A 12,708-nucleotide genomic window follows, 5' to 3' on the forward strand; every position below is an offset into this window, starting at 1 on the left:
ATGTTGAAATGTGATCTCTAGTGTTGATGGTGAGGCCTGGGGACAACTGATTGGCTGATGGTGTCAAATCCCTCAAGAATGACTTGGTGTTCTCCTAGAGTGAGTTCACATTCTGAGTTCACACAAGATCTGGATGTTTAAGAGTGTGGCACCTCCTCCCTCTCTCCTGCTTCTGCTGTCACTATGTGATCCCCTGCTCCCCCTTCCCCTTCCACCATGATTGTCATCTTCTTGAGGCCCCACTAAGAGCACTTACAAGCACCACGCTCCTTATTTGGCCTGCAGAACCATGAGCCAATTAAACTTATTTGCTTTATAAATTACTCGTATCTGGTATTCTTTTTTAGAAGTGCAGAAAAAAACAAATATACCTTCAAACAATAAAAGATGTTTTATTAATTTTGAACATTTCTATCTCCCATGTTTTCATTTTAAAATTTGTTAGCTAGTTCCTCTGCAACAATTTAAGGGGATAATGGATAATGGACCCTCTTGATTACATTCTAATGTTTATGAGATTTAATTTGTATTTTATTCTGTGAATATAATAGCAAATTGTTTGAAATATTTTAACACAATTTCAAGTATATATTCTCTATGACAATATAATTGTTTTACAAATTTCTACAGTGGTTTATTCATACAGTTTTTATTTTTTGACCTATTTTGATAGTTTCCAAATTTTATGCTTTAAAATTAGAGAAGGAGGAGCTACCATGTATTGTGAGCTCACTACGCAAGAGGCAATGTTTAAGCATGTTTTTCATACTCTGGCATGTAATCCTGAGGAATATATAAACATAATTTTCTCCATTTTGCTGATAAAGAAATTGAGCCACAGGTAAAATAACTTTCTCATGGTAGCATATTAAGTGATGCAACCAAGGTTTGATCTTACATAGTTGAATTCTAGTGCCATTATACTATGATGTATATAAGTGTGAACACTAAATGTTCATTCATTCATTTAACAAATGGTTAATAATATATTTAACATTAACAAGGGATTATACAACATGTAATTGACACCAAAATGAATGTTTTCACTTTCTTTAATGAGCTTTAATGAGTTTAGTTTCTAACTGTTTCACTCTATGAAGTCATCAAGTCAAATTGCAGGAGAGAAAAAAATGAGACTAAAATTTCCAGGGTAGAGGACCTAGTACAGTCTCTATTTTGGTTGTTTCTACATTGCAGAAATTAGTTGCACACAATTCAAATGTTTGGCCATCATGTCCGTATATGTATATGTATGTATAAAATAAAGCCTCTAGTGTAAGCCTTTAATAATAAAAAAAAAAATTAAAGAAAAGAGTTTGAAACTTTTGCAACAAAGAACGTGTGCTTTCCTTTTTCTGGTATGAGAATGAAATACAAACGGTTTTATCTCTTGTGTTGGACTAAAACAATTGTGAGTTGATGCTGAAAGTGAAAACATTATCTTACATATAATAGTATAATGGCAAAAATTACTTGATTCATGATGCTAATGATGGCTTTACATTTCAATGCCCTGGAATCACATGAGAACATCATTTTTAATGGTAAATTTTAATGCAATGTAAATTATTACAGGTATTCTTTAATATTTAGTATTGTTATATGCCCCAATAACTGATTTTCATTCCTTTTTAAAAACATTTTATTATTTCATCAAATGATTTCCAGTTCACAGAGTAGGAGATGAATACACAACACATTTTACTCATGTTGTACAGCTTTCCTTCTTAGACTTATTTTGTTTCTTAAAATCACCATGCTGATATTTTAGTTTTTAAGAGGATTTTAGAAGTAGAAAAGCTAGGAATGAGATAAGTAAACAGAGGTGCAAAAATAAAAAAAAAAAATACTAACCTCTAGGGCATCCAATTATTTTCACTGTGGGATAACCTTTCGGCATTCATCTGTAGCCCCTTCCAAACTGTGTTTTGTGCTGCACAGTTCTAAAATGAGTGCTTTTAATTTTTTCAGTTTATGAAGCAGTGAGAATAAGAACATATGGCCTCAAATAAACTTTATCCTTTCACATTCCGCAGAATCAACTGCCCCTGGGAAATGTTTTCTGCTTTGTAATAACTGAAAACTTTCTTTCTCTTACCTACTCTTTAAGTGTAAATGAAGTCTTACAGGAATGCTCTTTGATATTATTATTAGCACTGCGTTTTATAAAGGACAGAAAGCTATATTATTCATGATACTATATTTGATTTACATCAGGCAAGTTATTTTAATAAGAGAATTTATTTTCTAAAAAAATTCACAAATGAACAACTATTCTAGAAATAACATCAGGTTATTACTACAGCTACAATTGCATTATAAAATATGAAATGTTCAACAGTAAGTCAAAATACCTCATAGTAAAAATCTATCCAGACTTTGGAAAAACTTTGATATTAGGGAGATTGATTTTTAGATATTGATACTAGATAATTATAGATACACTTAGAGAAACTGACATATTTTATTTGTATTCCAATTTGATTTTCATATCATTTCAAACATTTTTAGAGAAATTGTCAGTGGACATTTTTCAATCACTGCCATTTAAAATGCTTATCATTTGGTACAGTGAAGAATTTGCCTTCTGGAAACACTCCTACTTTAGCTAATAGTCCAAAAAAGGTTTCCTTTTCTTCCTGTCTCTCAAATACGTCCTCCATTTGCCTTGATTATTTTCTCATTGTATAACCGACCACTGATTACTCCTGCTCCTTGGAGCTCAGTTCTGAGCATATTTTTCTCTCTCTAGAATTTAACTCTTGGTAATCATATATAAATCCCAAGGATATTATAGCTACTGTGTTTTAATAAATCTCAAATGCTTATATTTCAGTTATATTTATTCTCTAAACCTTATCTGTGTATTTAACTGCTAATTAAACACATTGACTCAGAGGTATTCCAGGTATGATCAAACTCTGATATATTGGCCTACATGTATTCATATACTTGCTTTACTCATCTTAATCAATTTCACTTTTTATGTACCCATTGCATAAGTCAGAAACCTGAAACTTTACTATTCCTCTTTCTGGAAGCAGAGGATAAAAGTTTGGAAAATTTGTATCCTGATAATGTGATTTTTTTAAAATTCAATTTTTGGAGGAAAAATGAAAACTGACTACAGACATTAGCATAATTAGGGAGGAGCCAACTGTGAATAACCAAGACAATGGGGAAAATGTCTCCAGGGTATATCAGAGGTCTTCATGGCAGCCCCTCCAATCACAGGCCTGGAGGCCTAGGAGGAATAAATGGTTTTGAGGCCTAGGCCTAGGATCCCTATGCTGTGGACAATCTAGGAACTTGGTGCCCTGCATACCAGACACTCCAGCTGTAGAAAGATTTGTAGTTCTTTGGGTATATAGACAGTAATGGGATTGCTGGTTCAAATGAAATTTCTATTTTTAGATCCTTGAGAAATCATCATTTATTAAACATTGACTCTTTCCCTATTGCTTATTTTTGTCAGGTTTATCAAAGATCAGATGTTTGTAGATGTGTGATGTTGCTTCTGAGGCCTCTGTCCTGTTCCATTGGTTTATATCTCTGTTGTGGTATTAGTACCACGTTGTTTTGATTACTGTAGCCTTGTGGTATAGTTTGAAGTCCAGCAGTGTGATGCTTCTGGCTTTGTTCTTTTTGCTTAGAATTGTATTGGTTATATGGGCTCTCTTGTGATTCCACATGCAGTTTAAAGAATTTTTTTTCAGTTCTGTAAAGAATGTCATTGGTAGCTTGATGAGGATAGTGTTGAATCTGTAAATTACTTTGGGCAGTATGGCATTTTCATGATATTGATTCTTCCTAGTCATGAGCATGGAATGTTTTTCCATCTGTTTGTGCCCTCTCTTATTTCATTGAGCAGTGGTTTGTAATTCCTCTTGAAGAGGTCATTGACATACTTTGTTATTTGTATTCCTAGGTATTTTATTATCTTTGTAGCAATTGTGAATGAGAGTTCACTCTTGATTTGGCTCTCTGTTTGTCTGTTGTTAGTATATAGGAATACTTGTGATTTCTGCAGATTGATTTTGTATCCTGAGATTTTGTTGAAGTTGATTATCAGTTTGAGAAGATTTTGGGCTGAGATGATGAGTTCTTCTAAATGTACAGTCGCGTCATCTGCAAATAGAGACAGTTTGATGTCCTCCTTTCCTACTTGAATATGCTTTATTTCTTTTTCTTGCCTGTTTGCTCTGGCTAGAACTTCCAATACTATATTGAATAGGAGTGTTGAGAGAGGGCATCCTTGTCTAGTGCCTGATGTGAAAGAGAATTCTTCCAGCTTTTTCCCATTCAGTATGATATTGGCTGTAGGTTTATCATAAATAGCTTTTATCATTTATGATATGTTCCATTGATACCTAGTATATTGAGAGTGTTTAGCATAAAGGGCTGTTGAATTTTGTTGAAGGCCTTCTTTGCATCTATTGAGATAATCATGTAGTTTTTGTCTTTGCTTCCATTTATGTGATGGACTACATTTCTAAGACTTAGTTGGAAAACCAAGGAGTGTAAAATAATTATTTCATTAATAACTTTTATATTAACTACATGTTGAAATGTTAACATTTTACATTCATTTAAACAAAATCTAGTGTTATAATTAGCTAACCTATTTTCTTTTACTTTTTTTATTTTAATGTGGCTCTTAGGAAACTTAAAATAATAAAGGCTTTGTTACATTTCTATTGGGCAATGGTACCCTAGATGCTGGCTGTTGAGATTCACTCAGGGTGGCTGGCAAAATATTATGGAATGTTATAGATTAGTCTCAAACCTGTTGGAAGACTGAGAAAGGTTTTATTAGGGCAGGCTGAAGGCAGCCAGTCCATCACTAGGGAAGAGATAGGGATGACAAAAAGGTTTTCCTAGTTTAAATCTGTTTACCCCACATTTCTTTTCCTCTATTCTAACTGTTTACTCATGTAAACATTGTGCTGGAAGGCCCTGTCAGGGAAAGATCAAAGGGGAACTACCAGTTAATAGTTTTTATTCTGGGCCCAGAAGCTAAAGCTTTTATCATTCATAGAACCACTCTTTTAACCATGTTAATTATCCACAAGTGTATTGACTCAGAACCTCTGCTATGAAATCTTTTACTGAATACATGGGTGGATGTGGTTGATTGACTGCAGTTGCCCTCTGAAAGTAGCCGATGGCCATTTTTAACCCATTTGAATCACTGAACCAGTTGTGAGAGTACATTTATTCATCCATCGTTGGGTCAGAGTCTGCAGTCCGGACCTCCACAGGTGGTGATTGACGTCTATTGGTCTTAGGAGATTCAATAGTTTAAACTTATTTTGGCTTTTACACTATTTTATTTCTTAGAGTTAGAGAGGAAAATGTATTGAGTAATTCCATGGTAACTCATGTCTAACCATTTTAATACTTCTTGTTGGTAGGATTAGCACAGAATTGATTTAAGGACATTACTACTTAATTATTTCAGGCTCTCTATCCTTGGGCAGTACATGTTCTAATCACACCTTGTTTCCTTATTTTCACTTGGGTTCACAAAAACTAAAATAAAATATTACAAAAGATATTAGGATATTTGCAGGCAAATATTAGTTGAAAGGATAGGAGTTAGTGGCACAATACAATTAAGAATCAAGTCATTTTGAATACTTTATATTGAAAGTTATAAAGTTCAATGAATTTGTATATGGTAACCAGAAAAAGGACCTAATATGAGTCACTATGAGAACTATATATAATATTTTCTTCATTTTTAAAATCAGTAAAATTTTATAAAGTAAAAGCAATAGGTAAACTTTTGAATGTGAAAAGAATAGATACAAATGCAGTGAAAACTGACAAAATATATTATTTTTCTCCAGAATTTTTTGTTTTAAATAAACATTTTTTCTATTGGTAAAATCATAGTGCATTTTTAAGAAACAAAGATTAATTTTTTACACTTTCTAGAAGTCAGTCTGCCAAGAAATGGAAGCAATGAACACTATTTAAATAGCAATAAAATAATTAATCTTTATGACACTTCAGGAAATATAGTAAATATGGAAGTATACATTTATCATTGACTATACTTTAATTTTAAAATGATGATGGATGATTTAAGTAAAATGACTTTTTATTTATACTGATTGGGTTCCAACAGTATGCCAAAATTGATGGTACAAATTCTCCTTCTTCAGTGAGCATGCCCATGGTCAACAAATTAACATTTATGATATCACAAAAAAATTCACAAATGATAAAACCTCAGTATGAAGAGTATTACTGAAGTGAAGTTAAAAATTCAGAACATATTGATCAATGTCTTGTTGTGTGGAATGCTTTATAGGGCTCAATAACAGAATTTTAATCCATATGCTGCACAGTATCTGTTCCAAACCCAGCTCTTAAGTAATTGATTAGCATATGCTTTTTACCAAATTAGATTTAAGCCATGTAAGTGAAAAACAATTCACTAGATGCTAACTTTTTGTATTATGATTTAAAATAAATCATATGATTATCTTTAATGAAGCATATACTCAAGATTTTTTAAGGGACTATAATTTTATTTTTTAATATGTCATAATAATTATGTTGAAGAGTCATTTTGGAACATACTTTAACTAAATCTTATATTTGTTCACATTTCTAGCATGTTTAGATCAAAAAAGAAGGCTTCTTTTAAATTTTAAGATATCTTTAATATTTTATTCAAGAAAAATAACATAATTTAGTGGACTATATTTGAGATAATTGTTTCTGAATTATTATAAACAACGTGCTAAAAAATAAAGTTTCTCAAATCCTCATAGGCACATGCAGAATATGTCCTATGGTTTCCCTGGAGATAGTAAATCCAAATACTTTTTTTTTTTTTAATTTTATTTATTTTTTATTTTTTTATTCTTCTATTTTTTTTTATTTAGAAAGAAAGAAAGAAAAGAATGAAGAAGAGGAAGAAAAAGGAAGAGAAAGAGAGAGAGAGAATGGGAGTATTGCTTTCTTGCCCAGGCTAGAATGCAGTTTAGTAATGGGTATTGAAAACCTCTTTTATACCAATAATTGTCCTTGATGTAGACAGGAAGGAATAAGGGAAGAAAATAACAAACAAGCAGCCAACCAATATTTCATTTAAACCTATGAAATACTATGCTATTACTGAGGAGTGATTTACTTCCAATTATGTAGTCACTTTTGGAATAGGTGTGAGGTGGTAATGTATGTTTTGTGTATTTGAAGTGGAGAGTTCTATAAATGTTTATTAAGTTTACTTGTTCCAGGTCTGAGTTCAAGTCCTGGATGTCCTTGTTAATTTTCTGTCTCGTTGATCTATAAAATCGTTAGCTCTTCTTGTTACATTGATCCTTTTGCCATTACGTAATGTCCTTCTTTGCCTCTTTTGCTCTTTGTTGCTTTAAAGTCTACTTTATCAGAGGCGAGAATTGCATCTCCTGCTTTTTGTTTATTTGTTTATTTTTACTCTCTGTTTGGTTGATAAATCTTCCTCCTTCTCTTTGTTTTGAGTCTTTGTGTATTGTTGCATGTGAGATGGGTCTGGATGCAGCATACTGATGGGTTTGGCTTTTTATCCAATTAGAATATATATAAGTTTAATACTGGCATTCGATGCTAGCTGGCTGTTTTGCCCATTAGTTAGTGTAAAATTTTCATTGTGTTAATGCTCTTTGCTTTTTGATATATTTTTGGAAAGGCTGATATTGGTTGTTGCTTTATATGTATAGTGCTTCTTTCAGAAGCTCTTGTAAAGCAGGCCTCATGGTGGTAAAGTCTCTAAGTACTTGTTTGTTAGCAAAAGATTTAATTTTTCCTTTGATTATAAAGCTTAGTTTGGCTTGATAGTAAATTCTGGGTTGAAAGTTCTTTTCTTTAAGGATGTTAAATATTGGTCCCCACTCTTTTCTGGCTTGTAGGGTTTCTGCTGAGAGATCTGCTGTAATTCTGATAGGTTTCCCTTTATGGGTAACCTGACCTTTCTCTCTGGCTGCCGTTAGTATTTTCTCCTTCATTTCAACCCTAATAAATCTGGCGATTATGTGCCTTGGGGTTGGTCTTCTTGAGGAATATCTTTGTGGTGTTCTCTGTATTACCTGGAGTTGAATATTGTCCTGCTTTGCTAGGTTGGGAAAGTTTTCCTGAATGATATCCTGAAGAGTATTTTCCAACTTGGATTCATTCTCTTTGTCACATTCAGATACACCTATCAAACGTAAATTAGGTCTTTTCACATAGTCCCATATTTCCTAAAGACTTTGCTCATTCCTTTTTATCCTTTTTTCTCCAATCTTGTCTTCTCATTTCATTTCACTGAGCTGGTCCTTGACTTCTGATATCCTTTCTTCTGCTTAATCAATTCGACTGTTTAAACTTGTGCATGCTTCGCGAAGTTCTCGTGTTGTGTTTTTCAGCTCCATCAATTCACTTATACTCCTCTCTAAATTGTCCATTCTCATTAACATTTCGTCAAACCTTTTATCAAGGTTCTTAGTTTCTTTGCATTGGGTTAGAACAAGTTCTTTTAATTCACAGAAGTTTCTTATCACCCACATTTTGAAACCTGCTTCTGTTATTGGAACACACTCATTCTCCATTAAGCCTTGTTCCATTACTGATGAGGAATTGCGATCCTCTGTAGAGGGAGAGGCATTCTGATTTTGAGTATTCTCTGCCTTTTTAGGCTGGTTTCTTCCATTCATTATATATTTATCCTACTGTCGTCTTTGTAATTACTGACTTTCTAACTAGGTCTCTGAGTGGATGTCCAACTTGTTGATTCCCAGCACCGAAATCTGAGCAATCCACTGTGCCGGCCAAAACAGCAGTGTTAAGATTGATGGTGCTGTTCTGCCTGGGAATCTCCGGACTCTGCACCAAGAACTGCCGCACTAAGGCGCCAGCAAAACCACTGCGCCGGCCACAAGAGTCGCCCTGGTGACCCGTGGGTCTCCTCCGCTGGGAATCTCTTGATTCATGAGCAACAAATATTTGTCTGAAAGTGTGGCGTCCTCTCGTTCTCTGTGCTTTCAGTGGGAACTGCGAGCCTGAGATGCTAGTGATCAACCATCTTGGATCTCTCCCAAATACTTTTACAGAAAAATGTATTCCCAAATTTTTCAAGTGGATACCATCTTCCTCTAAGAACAATAAAAATTATAGTAACTAATGTGTATAGGGTTTCTTATAGGTAGCAAAAATACAGCAAGAATTTCATGTGTGTCACATTTTATCTTCTCTCAGTAAAATTGAGATAGACATTATAAGTCAATTTTACAAATGGGAAACAGACATACAGGCAGTAGAAATAACTTAGCAGTGAACAGTGAGTATATTAATCCCACATTTCTTTCAGATCATTAAAACTTTGTTTTTATTCACTGCCAATTATAGTAGGCATATCCAGTTGTCATTTACCAGCATATCAGAAGATCTGGTTTTATTTTAGGACTACAGGGAATATGTTATTTGCTAGGTAACATTAGAAAGATTATATATTTGGGAAAATTATTTTGTCCTTCTACTCAAGGTAATTATTATCTACCCTGGAGTAAAAGCACCACAATATGCTTACAATTTTGAATAAAAGCAATATATACTAAATATGTTTAATTTTCTCCTCTCTCCCTCCCTTACCCCTTAACTTATTTGATTGCTTCTTTCCTTAAATTCATTTGATAAAACAAAATTGAGTAAAGATAAAATGATAGCATACATATATACATACACACATATGCAACAAATGTTTGGCAAGTAGAAAAAATATTATGGAGTAAAAACTAATATTAAAAAGTTGAGCAAGAAAATATCTGAGTCAGAGTCAAATACATATCTGGGCAGCCAGAATGAGTCAGACCTAAAAGTTCTTCTTTAAGATAGGAATGTATTTTGGAAGGAGTAAAGACAAAGCCTTAACATAAAATTTAAAAACCCATCAGTAAAAAGCTGAGCTTAAAATTTACAGATAGGGACCTTCTTTATAAATATAGTAAATCATTGAGCTCAGAAAGGACAATAAAAGATTGTTATTGTGTCAGACAATGTGGAGTATGGAAGTAAAATCATATCTAGCAAGTAAGAATAATCCGAGGTGTGATTTGTAAACATAGGAACCATTTTGAGAAAAATGTTTTGGCAACAGCTTGTAGAGCAGGTTAGAGTGGGAAGGTTTTAATTTTTCTTAAAGTTTCAAACTCCTCTTCACCATGATAATAATATATGTTATCTTCTTGCCTTAGTCTTTGAAGAAAATGCCTTAAATGCCTTGCATTTTCTGAATAACCAGGGAGCATAAACTGAAGCTCAAAGTACTGCAAATGTGAATTAATGTCACCTTAGAATACTTGTTTTCTATGATAACTATTGAAACAGCATAAACAGAATAATAGGAAGAGTTGGTTTCAGCATGTTAAGTAAACACATTGGTATTTGGTTACAGCTAAGACAGACATTGAAATATTAATTCAATGTTTGCTCCAATAAAAAATAGAGATTTTGGTATAGCTTTGGCCTAATGGATCATAACTGAACTCTAAAACATGAATAAATTTTGAAATCATAACCAAAAAATTAATAATGAGTTTGGTAAGTATATGACTTAAGAGTTTATCATTGGAATCTAACTAAGCAATTATGTCTTCTCATAAGAACATACATGGTAATTTATTTTTATTTTCATGTATTTATTTATTTGGAATAACTATTTTATTTTAATTAGCAAACAACAATTATATGTATTATAGATTTATGGGGTATAATATGATGTTTTGATATCTGTTTACATTGAAGAATGATTAAATCAAAATAAACAAGAAATTTATTGCTTTATATACTTACCATTTTTTTTCGGGTGCATCTAAGTTGTTGCAAATAACAAAATTCTCTCCTTTTTCATCCTGAATTGTATTCTATTACTAATATATATGACATTTCTTAAATCCAGGTATCCAATGATGGACACCTGTTTTGCCTCCATATTTTACCTACTGTGTGTAATGCTGCAATGAACAAGGGAGTGCAGATATCTCTGGCATACTGATTTCAAGTGTGTTGGATATATATCCATTAGTAGGACTGTTGGATCATTTAATAATACTGTATTTGTTTTCTGAGTAACCTTCATACTCTTTTTCATAATGGCTGTATCAAATTATATTGAAACACAAACTCCTTTTTCTCCACATCCTTGCTAGCAGTTTTTATATCTTATCTTTCTGGAAATAGCTGTTCTAAAGGGTATGAGGTGATATGTCACTGTGGTTTTAATGTACATTTCTCTTGTGATTAGTGATTGATATGGTTTAGCTCTGTTCCCACCCAAATCTCATCTTGAATTGTAGTTCCCATAATCCCCACCTGTCATTAGAGGGACCTGGTGGGAAGTAATTGAATCTTGGGGGTGGATTTTTACCATGCTGTTCTTGTGACAGTGAATAAGTCTCATGAGATCTGATGGTTTTATAAAGGGCATTTCCCCTGCATAGGTTCTCCTGCACACCATCATGTAAGACATGCCTTTACTCCTCCTTCACCTTCTGCAGTGATCATCAGGCCTCCCCAGCTATGCGGAACTTTGAGTCCATTAAACATCATTTTCTTTATAAATTACCCATTATTGGGTATGTCTTTATTAGTAGTGTGAGAATAGATGAATACAGTGGTTATGAGCATTTTATCATATAGTGTATCTATTGTCTATTTGTTTTTCTTTTGAGAATGTCTACTTAGGTCCTTTGCCTATTTCTTACTCAGTTTCATATTTTCTCAATACTGAATTTCTTATATATTTTGGATATTAGCCGCTTTATCAGATGTGTAAATTACAAATATTTTCTCCCAATCAGTGGGTTTTCTTTTCATTCTTATTTCTTTTGCTGTGCAGATTATCAGTTTCATGTAATCCCATGTGTAATTAAATTAGACTTTTATTCCACATCGTATACAAAAAACAACCCAAAAAACATATATTTTTAGTAATAATGCAATTTAAGACATGAAATTAAGAAAATACGGAAGTCATTTAAAATCTTTTAAAAACAATATTAATGATTTTATGGCAATAAAATATTTATTTCATGACTCTATAAAAATATGTACTTTTTATAAATATGTATTACTTCATATAATGTACTTCATATTACTTTTTATATGCTTAATAAAAATATGACTGGAATTATTTTCATTATCTTTCAGCTTTTGAAGGAAAATATTTCTCATAATTAACTCAGAAAAATTAAGGTTTAAGATACCCTTTCAAATTTTAATCTACTTCCAAATATTTCCAATCTGTCATAAGTAGAAATAATCAAGGTTAAAGACAAGCATCATCTCTCCTAACTCAAAAGTATAATTCAGGTTATGAAGAAGACCCATTACAAATGAAATAAAAAAGATGTTTCCTGTCAAAAACAAAACAAAGCCACATTCTATTTGTTTATTTACAATTTACTTCTGATTTTTGGTATTTTCTTGATTTCCAAAACTAAAATTTATAGTTCAACGATCTATAGAGTTTGGTTTACAAAGTATTGGCAGAATTCATTCTCTGCTCAAAAGCTTAGTTTGTTATAATTGTATCTTGTTTCTGTCTATTAGCATTACTTACTGCGAAATGATTTCAAACATATGCAGCTGAAGTGTTCCCCATTTAGTCATTGACTTTACTTTTAATGTATTAATCAGTTTTTAAGACAGAAAAATAAGAGTGAAATACATAAGTAAAAT

Source organism: Aotus nancymaae, unplaced genomic scaffold (genome assembly GCF_030222135.1).
Source record: "Aotus nancymaae isolate 86718 unplaced genomic scaffold, 86718_ANA_hifiasm-v0.15.2.pri h1tg000006l, whole genome shotgun sequence".
NCBI classification, from domain to species: Eukaryota; Metazoa; Chordata; class Mammalia; order Primates; family Aotidae; genus Aotus; species Aotus nancymaae.